This window comes from Pan troglodytes, chromosome 6, assembly GCF_028858775.2.
Source record: "Pan troglodytes isolate AG18354 chromosome 6, NHGRI_mPanTro3-v2.0_pri, whole genome shotgun sequence".
In the NCBI taxonomy this organism is placed as follows: domain Eukaryota; kingdom Metazoa; phylum Chordata; class Mammalia; order Primates; family Hominidae; genus Pan; species Pan troglodytes.
The window spans coordinates 46,380,797-46,398,444 of record NC_072404.2 but is presented as its reverse complement, the minus strand read 5'-3'; the positions used below and the strand labels follow the sequence as shown (position 1 = coordinate 46,398,444).

The 17,648-nt window shown below is 38.1% G+C and overlaps 1 protein-coding gene across 5 annotated transcripts in view; it reads right to left on the bottom strand.

Moving 5' to 3' along the window:
* LOC112209777 (uncharacterized) overlaps positions 1-17,648 on the bottom strand; it is a 161,131-nt gene that overhangs the window by 39,919 nt on the left and 103,564 nt on the right. The gene's annotated exons all lie outside the window — the stretch shown is intronic.

Sequence of the window (17,648 nt, the reverse complement as noted above, 5' to 3'; positions counted from 1 at the left end):
ATTTCCAAAAATGAGTGATAGCCACTCTGCTGTGGACGGCCGATCCTAATAAAAAAGAACTCTATTTTCTTACCTTCGTTTTAGTTTAGTTGAGTGTTTCCTTAAACTAAAATGGGTTTCTTAGATCTTGCCATGATAACTCTTAAACACCTGATTATGAAATTAATACAGGCCAAAGAGCGATCACTCTTCTGAGGCATCGCTTGAGAGGCGCAATCTCCTTTCTCTAAAGCCTTTACTGTCTCTCTCTTACGCCTGGATGGAATTCTTCAGAGTGGCTTTCAGGCTGTTTAACAAGTGACCCGCAGGGTGCTCCCAGTCCCCTTCCATCACTCCCAGGGCACCTTTGAGCTTGCTGTTCTGCTGGTTTTGTTCCTCCAGCAGGCCTCCTTGTGGACTTAGTTTGGACTTTCTTTCTGGTTTATTTTTTCTTTTATCTGTGTGTCTAACTAGACATGTAAAATTCCTGATAAGAGAGAAAAACCTTTTTAACGAGAGTTTTTGGAAAATACTGAAAATACAAAATCTGTAGGTAGAAGTTCTAGAATTATTTTTTCTTTGCTTTTGTTTTGACTTTTAATTTAATCTACACTGATACACTTTGTGAGCCCTTGTAAGCCACCTTAAATAGATTTGGAGATAAGGCAAAAAAAAAATCAATAAAATTATAAGAGCAAGAGTACTTGATACAGGCCAGATATCAACCTAAGAATTTTCTGTATAGTAACTCATCTACATTTCAACCACCTCATGAACTGCAGGCTGTTATGACCCCTACTTGTATAGATGAGGGATAGAGAGTCAAAAACCTTGTGCACACATCTAGTAAGTGGCAGAACCAGGATTTAGACCCAGGCCAGCTTGCTGTAGTATGCACAATCCTGACCAATAAGCTACACCTCTGATTCAAAAATACATTACTTGCATTGTTACAAGCAGAATTCACACATGGGACCCAGGTTTTATGACAAATGATCACAAACTTTGATATATTAATATTTTTAGTCAAATGAATTGATTGTCAAATCCTCAACAGGCTTATTTTGTAGAAATTAATAAGCTGCTAGAATGACTATGGAAAGCCAAAGGAGCTAGAATAGCCAAAGAAATCTTTAAGAAGAACAAAATTGGAGGATTGACACTACCTGATGTCATGAATTGTTCTAAAGCTGCAGTAATGAAGACACTGTGAATTTGGCAATTTTACTGAAGTCCAACTTATCAATTTTTTTCTGTTACAGTTTGTACTTTTTATGTCCTAGCTGAGAAATCTTTGCTTATCCCAAAATTGCCAAGATGTCCTCTTGTGTTTTCTTTTAGAAGTTCTATAGCTCTTGTGTTTAAATAACATGCTTCTTAACTTTACAAGTTGAGTCATTATTGACTGACTTCCTAATATCGAATTTTAGATCTCTAGTCCTCTGACCCTCCCTACTATCCCCACATTCACTTCCCTCCCTCCATCTCTTAATATAGCATCATACTATATCTGGTTCAATCTGTATTAATTATTTTCCTTTCAGAGTTGAGCCACGCACCATGCTTACACTTTTTTTTTTTTTTTTCCCCAAGATGGAGTCTTGCTCTGTCACCCAGGCTGGAGTGCAGTGGTGCGATCTCAGGTCACTGCAACTTCTGCCTCCTGGTTTCAAGCAATTCTCCTTCCTCAGCCTCCCAAAGTGCTGGAATTACAGGCATGATCCAATGCGGCCGGCCCATGCTTACACTTCTTTTTATGTATATGTTTGCTTTTTCTGGAGCTAATAACTACCTTGTTTTTTCATTTGCTGAATTTTTTTTCTTTTCTTTTTTTGAGACAGTCTCATTTGCTTAATTTTCTTTTCTTTCTTTTTTTCTTTTTTTTTTTTTGACAGAGTCTTGCTCTGTCACCCAGGCTGGAGTTCAGTGGCACAAACTCAGCTCACTGCAACCTCTGCCTCCTGGATACAAGCGAGCATATCCAGCAAATTTTTGTATTTTTGGTAGAGATGGGGTTTCACCATGTTGGCCAGGCTGGTCTCGAACTCCTGACCTCATGATCTGCCCACCTCGGCGTCCCAAAGAGCTAGGCTTACAGGCATGAGCCACCACGCCCTGCCTCATTTGCTTAGTTTTCTATATGCTATTGTTAAATCCTGCCCAAGTTCACCTAAAGAACTCTAAATTTCTTCAACACATTCACCAATCACAAGTCAGGAAATCTACCGCTTCCTCCTTCTTATTTTTTTTTAGGCACAATCCCTGGGGCCTTTCAGTCACCTCCTGTTCCTCTGGTCTTTGCTCTCTCACTGCACAACAAATGGCCAGGCACGTCTCTTCACTCTTTTCCTGAAATTTCTTTTGCTGTGCTAAGTTGAACCTTCTCTTGCCATGATGATTCTTAAACAGCTGATTATGGAATTATGAAATTCATAAGGCTGGATGTGATGGCTGGTGTCTGTCATCCCAGCACTGTGTCAGATGACTAGCTTTCTTAGCAGCTCATTTGAGGACCACAGGTAAGTTTCTTTCTGAGAAAGAAAGCAAAGGAAGCAAATGGAGACATCATGGGTTTCTTGATTCTACCTTCACACTTGACTGATAATTTGGCTGTTGCAGAATTAGAAGTCGATAATAATTTTTAGGAAATTCCAAGGTTTCCAGTAAGACTGTTGCTAAGCACAATGTGATTCTGATCCCTGATCTTTTATATAAGCACATTTTGTTTGTTTGTTTGAATTTGTTGTTTGTTTGTTTTCAGGAAACCTTAGGATCCTCTCTTCACCTCTCTTGTTCTAAAGTGCAAGGTTCACTTGGTGTGGTGCTATTTTGTGGGGGCCCTTAAAAACGGGGTTATCTCGTTCTGGAAAACATTATTTTGTTTCTTTGACAATATGCTCCCATCCATCTTCCCTTTTTCATTATTGAATCTACTAACCAATGAGTATAATAACACCTTCAAGGCTGATCATCTATCTCATTTAGTTGCGGTTTTCTATTTCTTTGTCTTTACAGACAATATCCTAGAGTTTTTCTTCTTGAATTTTTTTAATTCTGAAAATCACATTTTTATTTCTTAAGAAATGTTTTTATTCTATGATTTTTCCTTTTTTAAAAATTGTAAAACAGCAAATGAGAATAAGTTATATGTAACAAATGTACACCTTAATGAATGACTATAAAATGAACCCCCTGTAACCACCAGTCTCAGCAGAAACAGAAGATTGCCAACCACCCCAAAGCCGCCTCATACAGGGTCCTCTCCAAACAGTCTTGTGATAGCCCCAAGATGGAGCTACTATTCGAAGTTTTATAGCAGCCCATATGCTTGCTTTCATTACAGAACTTATATCATCTAATCATGCATTCATAAACACTTGATACATAGGCCAGGCGTGGTGGTTCATACCTATAATCCCAGCATTTTGGGAAGCCGAGGCAGGAGGATTGCTTGAGCCCAGGAGTTCAAGACCAGCATAGGTAACATGGCAAGACCCCCAAGTCCACAAAAAATAAAAATAAAAATAAACATTATCTGGGCATGGTGGCACCTGTGGTCCCAGCTACTCAGGAGACTGAGGTGGAAGGATCGCTTGAGCCCACAGGTCAAGGCTGCAGTGAGCTTTGATTACACCACTGTTCTCCAGCCTAGGTGACAGAATGAGACTGTGTCTCAAAAAATAATAACTTTTTGAAAAACCTTAGTTTTGCCTTTTCTAAAAACATATAACTGAAATTATACTGTATACATTATGTTTAGTCTTTTGCTGAACTTCAGGTTTGAGAAATTCATCCACGTTGCACATAATTTTGTACATTCATGTTTATTCTTTACGGCAGTCTATTACATACATGTTACAATGTGTTAATCCTTTTTACTTTTGATAGAGATTTATGTAAAACATTTACATAGAAGTGGGCTTTCTGGGTCACAAGGTAGGCATATCATAACTTCAGTAGAAAATGTGAAAACATTTGCCAATATGGTCCACCCGTCTACGCTCCAACCAGCAGTGTGTGTGAACACCAGTTGCTCTTCACCAACCCCTAGTCTTGTCTTCTTTAATTTTAGCCATTCTAGGAGTGTGAAATGGTGACTTAGTGTGCTTTTAATGTTCACTTTCCTGATGAACAAAGATGCTTATTTATTTATTTTTATTTATTTAGACTTAAAATCCACCAAGAATTGATATGGTTCATATAGATTGTCCCAGCACAATTCAATGAAATCTATGGTTTTCTGCTTTGTGTTGCTGCTTTCACTATAAATCAAGTGTTCATGCACACGTGCTTCCGTTTCTGGGATTTTCATCCTGTTACATTGGTCTATTTGTTTTTCTATCCACCAATTTCACACTCTCTTAATTACCATAAATTTATTTTGTTATGAAATTCAGTAGGCCGGGTGCGGTGGCTCACGCCTGTAATCCCAGCACTTTGGGAGGCCGAGGCGGGCGGATCACGAGGTCAGGAGACTGAGACCATCCTGGCTAACATGGTGAAACCCCGTCTCTACTAAAAATACAAAAACAAAATTAGCCGGACGTGGTGGCGAGAGCCTGTAGTCCCAGCTACTCAGGAGGCTGAGGCGGGAGAATGTCGTGAACCCGGGAGGCGGAGCTTGCAGTGAGCCGAGATCGCGCCACTGAACTCTAGCCTGGGCAACAGAGCGACACTCCGTCTCAAAAAAAAAGAAAAAAGAAAAAAGAGAGGAAAAAAAAAAAAAGAAAAGAAAAAAAGAAATTCAGTAGAGCAAGTATTCCTAAATTCTTCTTGCAATTTTATATCAATTTTGAAATCAGCTTGTCAAGTTTCACCCACTCATATGTACACACAAAAGTAGGGCCAGGCATGCTTGGTGGCTCATGCTTGTAATCCCAACACTTTGGGAGGGCAAGGCACAAGGATCACTTGAGTCCAGGAGTTTGCCAGCCTGGGCAACATAGTGAGACCCCTTTTCTACATAAAAAAATTTAAATTTAGCTGGGCATCGTTGTGTGTACCTGCAGTCCCAGCTACCTGGGAGGCTGAAGTGTGAGAATTGCCTGAGCCCAGGAGTTCGAGGCTGCAGTGAGCTATGATTTTGCCACTACATTCCGGCCTGGGAAAAAGAGTAAGAACCTGTCTCTGAAAAAAAAAAAAAAGCGCAATATCTGGGAGTTTTTATTGGGTTTGCATTAAATCTATATACAGGCATACCTCAGGGGTATTGCAGGTTTGGTTCCAGATCACCACAATAAAGTGAGTATTGCAATAAATCAAATCACAGATTTTCAGTTTCCCAGTGCATTAAAAAGTTCTATTTACACTATACTGTAGTCTAAGTGTGCAATAGCATTCTAAACAATGTACAAACTTTAATTAATAAACACTTTTTGCTAAAAAAATAAAATGCTATTAATCATCTGAGGCTTCAGTGAGTTGCAATATTTTTGCTGGTTGGAGAGTCTTCCTTAATGTCAATGGTTGCTGACTGATCAGGGTGGTGGTTCTGAACATAGGGGTGGCTTTGGAAATTTCTTAAAATAACAATAACAAGCATCACTTGCTGCACTGATTGACTCTTTCTTTTGTGAAAGATTCCCCTGTAGCATGCAATGCTCTTTGATAGCATTGTACCCACAGTAGAACTTCTTTCAAAATTGGAGTCAATCTTCGCAAAACCTGCCACTGCTTTATCAACTAAAATTACGTAGTATTTTAAATCCTGTTATTTCAATAATGCTCACGGCATCTTTACCAGGAGTAGATCCCACCTCAAGAAACCACTTCTTTGCTCATCCATAAGAAGCAACTCCTCATCCATTCAAGTTTGATATTGAGATTGCAGCAAGTCAGTCATATCTCTAGGGTCCACTTCTAACTCCAGTTCTCTTGCTATTTCCACCACATCTACAGTAATTTCCTCCATTAAAGTCTTAAACTCATCAAAGTCATCCATGAGGGTGAAATCAACTTCTTCCAAGCTTCTATTAATGTTGATATCGTGACCTCTTCCTATGAATCATGAATGTCCTTAATGGCATCTAGAATGGTGACTCCTTTCCAGAAGGTTTTCATGTACTCTGCTCAGATCCATCAGAGGGATCACTATTGATGGCAGCTATAGCCTTAGGAAATGTACTCCTTAAATAGTAAGACTTGAAAGTCAAAATTACTCCTTGATCCATGGGCTACAGAATGGATGTTGTGTTAGCAGGCATAAAAGTGACAATTCCTCTTCTTGTACATCTCCATCAGAGCTCTTGGTGACTAGGTGTATTGCTAATGAGCAGCAATATTTTGAAGGTAATCTTTGTTCTGAGCAGTAGATCTAAACAGTGGGCTTAAAATATTTAGTAACTCATGCTATAAACAGATGTGCTGTCATCCAGGCTTTATTGTTCCATTTATGGAGCACAGACAGAGTAGATTTAGCATAATTCTTAAGGGGCTAGGATTTTCAGAATGGTAAATGAGCCTTGGCTTCATCTGAAAGTCATCAGCTGCATTAGCCCCTTACAAAAGAGTCATCCTGTCCTCTGAAGCTTTGAAGCCAGTCATTGACTTCTTCTCTTTAGCTATGAAAGTCCTAGATAGTACCTTCTTCCAGTAGAAGGCTGTTTTGTCTGCACTGAAAATCTGTTGTTTAGTGTAGCCACCTTCATTAATGATCTTAGCTAGTTCTTCTAGAAAACTTACTGTAGCTTCTACTTCACCACTTGCCGCTTCACCTTGCGCCATTATGTTTTGGAGCTGGCTTCTTTCCTTAAGCCTCACACACCAACCTCTGCTAGCTTCCAGCCCTTCTTCCTCACCTCTCTCAGCTTTCATGGAATTGAAGAGTGTTAGGGGCTTGCTCTGGATTGGGCTTTAAGGGAGTGTTTTGGCAGCTTTGATCTTGTATCCAGACAACTAAAACTTTCTTCATATCAACAATCAGGCTCTCTTGCTTTCTTATCATCCATGTGGTCACTGGAGTAGCACTTCTAATTTCCTTTAAGAACTTTGCATTCACAGCTTGGCTAACTGTTAGGCACAGGAAGCCTAGCTTGGCTTTTGACATGCCTTCCTTTCTAAGCTTAACCATTTCTAGCTTTTGATCTCAAGTGAGAGATGTGTGATACCTCCTTTCACTTGAATATTTAGAGGTCCTGTAGGGTTATTAATAGGACTGATTTCCATATTGTTGTGTTTCAGGAAATAGGGAGGCCCAAGAAGAGGGAGAGAGATGGAGGAATTGCCAACCTGTGGAGGAGTCAAACACACACATTTATTGAATAAGTTTTTCATCTTATATGGATGTGGTTCATGGCTTTCCATTCCAAAACAATTACCATAGTAACATCAAAGATCACTGACTACAGATCATCATAACAGATATAATAATAATGAAAAATTTGAATATTTTGAGCATTACCAAAATGTGACACAGAGACACAAAGTGAGCTCACACTGTTGGAAAAATGGCACCAATAGACTTGCTGAACACAGGGTTGCCACAAACCTTCATTTGGTAAAAAAAGGCAATATCTGCATAGTGCAATAAAGTGAAGCATGCCTGTGCTTGCTCTCTTTTTCAATTTGATAAGAAACTCCCACCAGGAGTTTATCAATTTCATTCATCTTTTAAAAATGAATTTTTGTTCATTAATAAAAATAAAAATAAGACAAATCAGTCTATGGAATTAGAAGTCAGGCTAGTAGTTTCATTGTGAGAGTCATAGTATCAGGCAGGGATGAGGGTGGGGCACCAGGAATGCTTGCGGTGCTCTTTTTCTTGATCTGGATGTTGCTTACAAAAATGTTCACTTTGTGAAAATTTGTTGAGCTATATGCTAAGTGATGTGTGACCTTTTTAGTACGTATGATACACTTCAGTAAAAATCAATTTGAAAGACAACTGTTGGGTTGTCAATTCTATTTGTATGTTTCCTTTCTATTTCATTTATTTTTGTTCTTGTCTTTATTATTCACTTTCTTCTACTTTGGTATTTTATTGTTATTTTTCTGATTTATTGAGATGGATATTTATGCTTTTTAGCACTGAAAGCTAAAATACTTCTTTTTATACACAGCTTTAGGTATATCTCACAAGTTTTGATATGGAATATTTCATTATCATTTAGCTTGAAATATTTTCTAATTTCCATTTTTCTTTTTCATTTCAATTTAATTTTAATTTTGGTTTAACTTTAATTTCTTACTGCTTTTCTTTTCACCTTTAGATGACTTATAAACATTTTCTTAACTTTAAAACATAAGATGTTTTATGAACTATATTTCTCTCTTTATTGCATTGTGGTCAGAGAAGATCTTGTATGCTTTTAATCTTTTGTAATTGGTAGAGACTTGCTTAATGATTCAGTATATGATCAATATTTATAAGTGGTCCATTTACTTTTGAAAATAATGCTCATTCTGCAGCTGTTGGATGCAGCATTCTGTATATGTCTTTTAGGTCTAATTTGTAATTATGTTACTGAAACCTAAATCCTTACTGATATTTTGCCTATTTGTTTTATTATTTGCTACTAATTGTGTATTTATCCTTATATTTGTCAAATTTTTTATTTTATGTAAGACTATGCTATTAAATGTATACACATTTAGAATTATTGTATCATCTGTGGTAATGAAATATTTTACAATTTTGATGTGTCTCTTCCCTTACTTAGTAATTTTTGTTGCCTTAAAATCCACTTTAATATTAATATTGCTATTTCAGCTTTTTTTTTTTTTTTGGTGTTTGTATGATACATTTTTTAGATTCTGCTATTATTTAATTAATTAATTGAGACAGGGTCTCACTCTGTTGCCCAAGCTGGAGTGCAGTGGCACAATCAAGGCTCACTGCAGCCTCAATCTCTCAGGCTCAAGCGATCCTCCTGCCTCAGCCTTCCCAGTGGCTGAGACTACAGGCATGCACCACCATGCCCAGCTAATTTTTAATTTTTTTCTCCCAATCTTGCCCAGGTTGGTCTTGAACTCCTTCACTCAAGCAATCCTCCTGCCTTGGCTTCCCAAAGTGTCAATCCTTTTGTTTTCAATCTCTCTGTATCTTTGTTTAAGATAAGTCTCTCTTAAATTGCATATAGGTTTTTATCAGTCTTATAAGTTTTTTATTTTGAGTTATAATTCTTCTGTTTTGTAATTCTATTGAATACTATATGTGTATATTTTAATATGAAGTTATAATTTTACTACATAATTTCTAATTTTTTATTCTATACTCTCTTTTCTTAACTTTTTTGAATTAAAAAAATTATTCTTTTTTTGGCAGTTTAGAAGATATGTACTCTTTAATATTTTTCAGCAGTTTATTCCTGAGATCACAGCATGCATCTGACTCACCAGAGTTTGACGTTACTTTGCACTTCTACTTTCTTCCTGGGCAATGCAAGGATATTGGAACATTTTAATTAAGTTTAATCACTTCCTGTTATATAATTTTAGTTCTAACAACAACATAAACCTTATAAAAATAATATACAGTCAATATTCATTTTGATTAATCTATATTTCATTTTTATTCTTTCCTGTTTATCAAACTTTTTATCTGGGATAAGGTCTCTTCTGCTTGAAATATATCCTATAGTTTTCCTTGACGATCAGGTCTGCTAGTGAATTACTTCAGGTTTTGTTTGCTGGAAAATATATTTAATTCACCATTTTTTTCTAGAATATATTTGCTGGGAACTAGAAGTCAGAACACTGAAGATATTATGCCATTGATTTTTGGCTTTTTTTTTTTGAGACAATGTCACTCTATTGCCCAGCTGGAATGCAGTGGTGCAATCACAGCTCACTGTAGCATCAACTTCCTGAGCTCAAGCAATCCTCCTGCCTCAGCCTCCCTGGTACCTGGGACTACAGGCACACGCCACCATGCACAACTAATTATTTTTCATTTTTCGTAGAGATAAAGTCTCGCCATGTTGGCCAGGCTGGTCTCGAACTCCTGGGCACAAGTGATCTGTTCGCTTTGGCCTCCCAAAGTGCTGGGATTGCAGGCATGAGCCATAGTGCCTAGTTTGCCTTGTTATTCTTTTGGAAGTAATCTTTCTTTCTGCTCTTATGATTTTCTTTTTAGTTTCCCCTCCTCCACCACCACAGGTTTACTCTGATGTTTTTAGATGTGCATTTCTATTTTTCTGGCTTGGGTTTTTTGTTTTTTGTTTTTAAATTCTTGTATCTGTTGTAATTGATGTTTTTCATTAGTCTTAGAGAGTTCAAAGCCATGATTTATGTTAGGATTTTTAACTGTATCTCCTACCCTCTTCTGTGTTTCCTCTTCCTTTATCTTAAATATTTTTTGATCTTTTGAATGTTTTTCTTCTGAACTTTTTTTTATGAAATTCACTAATTTTCTCTTCAAATTTCTCTAATCTGCCATAAACCCTGATCGTTGAGTTCTTAATTTCACTGTATTTTTATTTCCATTCTTTGAATGTTGTTCTTTTTCAACACATATTATTTTTTATGTTTTGTACTCTATGGGGAAATATTCAATCCTGTGTTTTTAGCTACTTGACCATAATAAAAGGAGTTATTTTAAAGTTTAGGTCTAATAATTCCAATGTCTGGAGCCATGTAATCTTTCTGCTGGTTCTCTTCCGTGTAGTATTGACTTCTATTCTGACTGATTTATTTTGTATCAGCTTCCAGGAATTGTATTTGAAAATGTGTTTATGTCATAAACACATTTAGTAAATGAAATGAAATTTATAAATGTAAATGAAAATTATAGATGTAACTCGAAGCCTAGAATTGTGACATTCTCCTCCAAAGATGCTTTTCATCTCTTCTTGCCACATCCCTGTGGGGTCTGAGACATCCGGGCTCATGTTGATTCCTTTTCAGCTTTTGCCATTTCCAGGGCTGCTCTGGTGATGGTAAGCTGGGATTCAGTGGGAATGAGCACTAGCTTACTTCCAATTCTCCTCCACTCCTAAGGCACCATCCTTTAGAACCACACCTGGAGCACACGGGGTTTTCCAGGGACCTTACCCTTGGTGCTCTTGAGCTCTTCCTCTCTTCTCCAGGACTCCACACTCTGACAAATGCCAATTTCTCTCAGCCACCTCTTTTGGGTTGGCAACTGTTCCTGGACAGAAAGATGTCTCAAATGTTAGGCTTCTCTTTCCATTTTTTTGGTTTTGCTTTTTGTTTTGCCTTGTTTTGTTGTTGTTGTTGTTGTTGTTCCCTTCTCTCAGCTTTGTCTTAGTAATTTTTACCTCCTAGCCACCAAAGCAGATTTATTTAGTTGTAGTAGTATACATAGCATAAAATGTACTATTATGACCACTTTTAACTGTACAGCTCAGTGGCATTAAGTACATTCACATTGTTATATAACCATCACCACTATCCATCTGCATAACTTTTTCACCATCTCAAACTGAAACTCTGTACCCATTAGACAAGCACTTCCCATCCCCCTCCCCCAGCTTCTCCTCCCCTTCACTCTCTGATAACCACTATTCTACTTCCTGTCTTCATGAATCTGACTATTCTAGGTATGTGGCTCATGTAATTGGAATCATTCTATATTTGTCCTTGTGTGTCTGACTTATTTCACTTAGCATAGTGTCTTTAAGGTCCATCCATATTATAACATGTGTCAGAATTCTCTTCCTTTTAAGGCTGAATTATATATACATATATATATACACACACATATATATTTATGTATACATATATACACACATATATTTATATATACATATATACACATATATATTTATATATATATATACACATATATATTTATATATATATACACATATATATTTATATATATATACACATATATATTTATATATATACACATATATATTTATATACACATATATACATATATATTTATATATACATATATACACATATATACACACACACATATACAAACACACACACACACATATATATACACACACAAATACCATATTTTGTTTACCTATTCATCCCTGGATAAACGCATGCGTTTCTTCCACCTTTTGGCTATTGTGAGTAATGCTGCTATGAACATGGGTGTACAAATATCTGCTGAATCCTTTCTTTTTTTTGTTGTTGTTGTTGAGACAGAGTCTCACTCTATTGCCCATGCTGGAGTGCAGTGGCGTGATCTCAGCTCACTGCAACCTGTGCCTCCCAGGTTCAAGCAATTCTCTGCCTCATCCTCCTGAGTAGCTGGAATTACAGGCGCCCACCACCACGCCCAGCTACTTTTTTTTGTATTTTTAGTAGATATGGGGTTTCACCATCTTGGCCAGGCTGGTCTTGAACTCCTGATCTCCTGATCCACCCACCTCAGCCTCCTAAAGTGCTGGGATTACAGGTATGAGCTGCCATGCCTGGCCCTGAAGTCCTTTCTTTCAATTCTTTTAGGTATGTACTCAGAAGTAGAATTGCTGGAACATATGGTACTTTTGTGTTAATTTTTTGAGGAACCCACCATATTATTTTCCACAGCATCTGCACTATTTTGCATTCCCATCAGCAATGCACAAGGGCTCCATTTGTCTGGGATCTTTGTTTTAATAATAACCATCCTAATGAGTATGAGGTGGTATCTCATTATGGTTTTTATTTGCATTTCCCTAATGGTTAGAGATGTTGAGTACATTCTCATGTGCTTATTGGCCATTCGTGTATCTTCTTTGGAGAAATGTCTATTCAAATCCTTTGTCCATTTTTGAATTGGGTTGTTTGGGTTTTTGTTGTTGAGTGTCAGGAGCTCTTTATATATTCTGGATATTAATTTCTTATAGATACGTGATTTGCCAATATTTTCTTCCATTCTGTCCATCTTCATATCAATCACAGAGGCATCACCCTTCAGCTAGTAGACTTTCACTTACTCTTTTGCCTCAGCATGTCCCCTCTGCCACACCTGCTGCCCTGAGTTCTGTGCTATGTGTGCTCAGTTCCCACAAATAATACATTTCCCTTTTCTTGCTGGGGTAGGAGAGGGCTAGTCACTTGGCTGCGTGGGCATAGAAGGAGATTTACAGACCTAGGTATTCCTTATAAAGGCTCTTCTCAGAGCTTCCTGTACTTAGTGTGCTCCCCAGCCATGCCTCCAGCTCCTGGGCCTTTCTGGAATTCTGTGACACAGTCCTTTCTTTGAACACATGAGATTCTACTTTCTCTGCTAGGTCAGTTTCCACTTTATTTCACCTTTCATATTCCAAAACATGTGCTGATATCTGCCATCAGCTGTCCTTTTCTTTCCTATTCTGTTTTCTCTGAAGATTATATATGCTTTTATCTCAATGCTGCCACTTTGATGGGGTTGCAGGAGGGAGTGGTGATAATACATGTTTAAGCCCCCAGGTCTACCGGAAGCCTATTTAATTCTGTCAATCAAGAAAATGACGAGACAAATCTCAATCATTTTTGGAGATTTATTTGCCAAAGTTAAGGACAAAGTTAAGACCTGCCCAGGAGACAGGTCTATGCCTTTTCCCCAGGATGATTTTGGGGGCTCCAAATTTAAAGGGGAAAGGGCGGGATATTGAGAAGCACACAGTTTTCACTTAAACAAAAGGGCAAAGAAAAATGTGGGGAATCTGCATTTTACATAAGATAACACAGACAAAATGGGGTAGAGGAACAATCGGATATGCATTTGTGTCTGGCAGGCCGGGGTGACTGCCTGTAAAGCTATCAATTAGCATTGCCATGGTGAAGTTTTAACAGCACCAGGTATTTCCTTGTTGGCAAAGGAAGGGGAAGTTGGGTAGCTTTTCATCTTGTAGCCATTTCATTTAGGAACCAAAAGGTGGAGGCAGGTGTGCATGACCCAGTTTCCAGCTTGACTTTTCCCTTTGGCTAACTGAGTTTGGGGTCCCAAAATTTAATTTCCTCTCACAATTCTCTCAACAACACTAAGAATACTTGTGCTAATTTTATATATTTATTTATTTATTTATTTATATTTTTTTGAGACGGAGTCTTGCTCTGTCACCCAAGCTGGAGTACAGTGGCAGGATCTTGGCTTACTGCAACCACAGCCTCCAGGTTCAAGTGATTCTTGTGCCTCAGCTTCCCAGGTAGCTGGGGTTACAGACGCCCACCACCATGACTGGTTAATTTTTGTATTTTTAGTAGAGGCAGGGTTTCACCATCTTGGCCAGGGTAGTTTCAAACTCCTGACCTCAGGTGATCCTCCCGCTTCGGCCTCCCAAAATGCTGGGATTACAGGCATGAGCCATCACACCCGGCTACTTGTGCTAATTTTAAAGATAAAGTGTCATGGTCACTCAGTTAGGAGGTGGAGAGGCTGGGTTTGGAGCACAAATCTGTCTGATGCTGGAGCATGTGCTCTCATGCTATACCATCATATGCTCACTCTCATGTTATGCCTTCTGCTGTAGCTAAACAAAGCTTATGCTTAAAAAAAATCTATTAATTTAATGTAGAGAAGTCCTAGGCAAAATAAAAACATTTTAATTTTTTTTCTAGTAAAGAAGGAAACTTACTTCAAAGTTCTTAAGTAATTATGCACATCTCAGGAAGTAATCTTTCAACTCTTGTGTTGCACACATTCACTGTGCCATGTAAGAATTTAGCAATCAAAATATTAATAATAGCAATAATAGAAAGTATATATGTTTATTAAATGCAGTATGCATGCAGTTTTCAAAGAGTCTACAGCTTACAAAATAACTAATTACACTGCAATCTCTTTCTCTCTCTCTTTCTTTGATGTACATTTCTTTTAGTAAAGGTCATCTGAGAAAGCACAGTAGTGATACATAACCCTTAGAATTCATGTGCTTTGGCAGAAGCCCCTGGAAATATCACCTAAAAGTCAAATACCAGAGAATTATCTGAACATTTGTCATCCATGTAGACTCACAGTCAAAACTATATCTTCTTGGTTTTAGGTTACATGTCTGGCAGTACAGTTGATTGAATATTAATTTGATTACTTTTTACACTAAGAAAAAGACTGATCATTTCTTATGCTATGCCTCTTAAGATAGCAAAGAAGAAATTATACAGTGGTGGCTGATTGCATGGACTTTAGGACTTGACTGAGCTTTGTTCAAATCTGGGGCCTACTAGTTGCATGACCTTGAGGAAGTCTGCATCTCTAAACACAGAGGTTCCTTGGAAAATGAGGACGATAAGAACAGTGTCTACTTCATGGAGTTTTTGTAAATATTAAAAGAGGAAATAGAGGTTAGTGTAGTGTCTAACGCCTGTAATCCCAGCACTTTGGGAAGCCAAGGTGGGTGGATCACTTGAGATCAGGATTTTGAGACCAGCCTGGCCATCATGGTGAAACCCCATCTCTACTAAAAATACGAAAATCAGCCAGGCATGATGGCAGGCGCCCTCATGCTACTCAGCTACTCAGAAGGCTGAGGTACAAGAATCACTTGAACCCAGGAGGTGGAGGTTGCAGTGAGCTGAAATTGAGCCGCTGCACTCCAGCCTGGGTGACAGAGCAAGACTCTGTCTCATAAATAATAAATAAATAAATAAATAATAAAAAGAGGAAATGCAGGTAAAGGGTTTAGCATGGTGTCAGGCACATAATCAGAGCATAGTAATGGGCAGGGGCTATTACCCTACATTTGTTCAGAGGTTTTACTGGGAAGGCCCCTAGAAAAGTGAATGAAATGGAAATAAACAGAAAGAAGAGAGGGTGGGTATGAGAGAAACAAAGATTTGTTGAAGGCCTACTTCATATCAAGCATCAAGCTACAGTAATTATATAGCTTAATCACTTTCATCCTGCAACAACTCCCGGGGTTGTGTGGGGTCACCCATTTCCCAAACAAGGAGGAAAGTAAGTTGGAGCCACATGGATGTGGAAGTGGAATTTGGATTCCTATTTGCCAGACTCCAGTCTACTCTCGTTTTTACAACATGCACTTTGCTGAAGTCGGATACTGAAGTGACTGGAAGTCAGGTCATCTGTGAATTTGTATTCTATTCTATTTCTGGATCTTTCTTTTTTTCAAAAAAGCAAATTCTCCCAGATATTTCTGGTTGTTTCATTAATGTTATGTTATTATGTGTAAAGTACAAAATTAATTTCTTCTCCTTTATTAATCATCCTTGGGGTGTGGGGTTAAAAATAATTGTCCCTGATTTCTCATGGGGTATTTAAAAATAATAAATTTCATGAGTTATTTTAGAGGGCAAGTCTCTAGATAAAATAAAAATCAAATTTTAGAACTAGAGGAGCTTTTAGAGATCACACAGGAGAACCTGCTCATTCAACAGAGGAAGAGACCCAGGCTTAAAGAAAAAGACTTGTCCATGTTCTGACAATGAGTTAATTGCAGGGTGGTCCTGACTCTTTTCCACAACCACCACCTTAGGGCATTTTTTCCTCTCTGCCTGATGTGGGAGGACAGAAGCATCATGGCTCCCTTCTAGGGCTGCAGACTCCTTGTCAACTTCAAGATCTTCCAATTCAGTCTTGCAAACCTTCCTCTAATTTCACCCATAGTTAATAAAAGTAGTTTCCAACAGTAATAATAAGTGGACTTATTATGAGAAGTATCTATCATATATAAAATGTACCTGGTAGGTGGTAATTCTATTATTTTCACTGATTTTTCCCTCTATTTTTTCCTATTTCCTTTGTCCAGCAGAGTCTAGGCAATTTGTGCTCCAATGCATCCTCAAAATGGCAGAAGAGACACATGCAGAATTGGAAGGTTGGCTGTGCAATAGGTATCGGTTGAGAGGTCACAAGACAAAAAGCCCAGCCTAATAACACTCCAAACCAAATATGTGTCTTCAACATCTATGTCTCTATTTTTATTTGAAAAATAAAATCAGGAATCTTGCTAATTCTTTCAACAGATGTCTATTCACCTTTCAGCTTTAAAAAACAGTCAGTCAGTGTCATTGATGCCCGCAGTGGAATGGGAATATTATTTCTCTGGTCAATCGTAGATGTGGAAAAGGGCAGTAGCGCCCAAACTCTGTCTCACCAAGCAAGATATACTGCACACAGTGCTCAGGGGAGCTGTTAGGCTTCTCACTGTGCCCTTATTAGAAAGTGAGAAGGTGCCACACTGTGTACGCATTAGCAGAATACACTGAACGCAAGTTGCTGGCTCAGGCTATTGTGCTGATGGAGGCAAAGTGAGAGCAGGACCATTATAAAGACTCCTAGACCCAGAGCATGAGGAGGACTGTGAAGCGGTATGTGCTACATATATATATATATTTTTCTTTTAGTTTTGCACATTTGAACTTCATTTATTCAAACATACATAACCCTATCATTAAACACCAGAAAAAAAACACTAAGAATTCGTCTGTCTTTAGAAGAATGCTTTCAATCTGGATTGGCCTTGCTGGTGGAATTCACCAAATCATAACTGTCAACAGTCAAGGCATGCAATGGCCCACATGGGGCCTCTTCCAGAGAGACATTGGAAAAATGGAGAAAAGACTCTCCTTTCTTCTGCCAATAGCCCCTTAGTTTAATTGTGTTGATTGTTTTCCAAAAGCATGGGAAAGAAAGGAATGATTTAAGAAACAGAGGGGTTTGGAAGTGAGGTGCAAGACCCCGCAGACAGGAAAGGGCACCCTTTAGAGGTTGCTCACATCATTTGCTGGCTGTCAAGGTCCCCAGTCTTACCTACCTCACAGGAGTGGCCTGAGTCCTATTTCTTAGCACTGTTTGGTAAGATTTTATGCTAGTCAGAGAA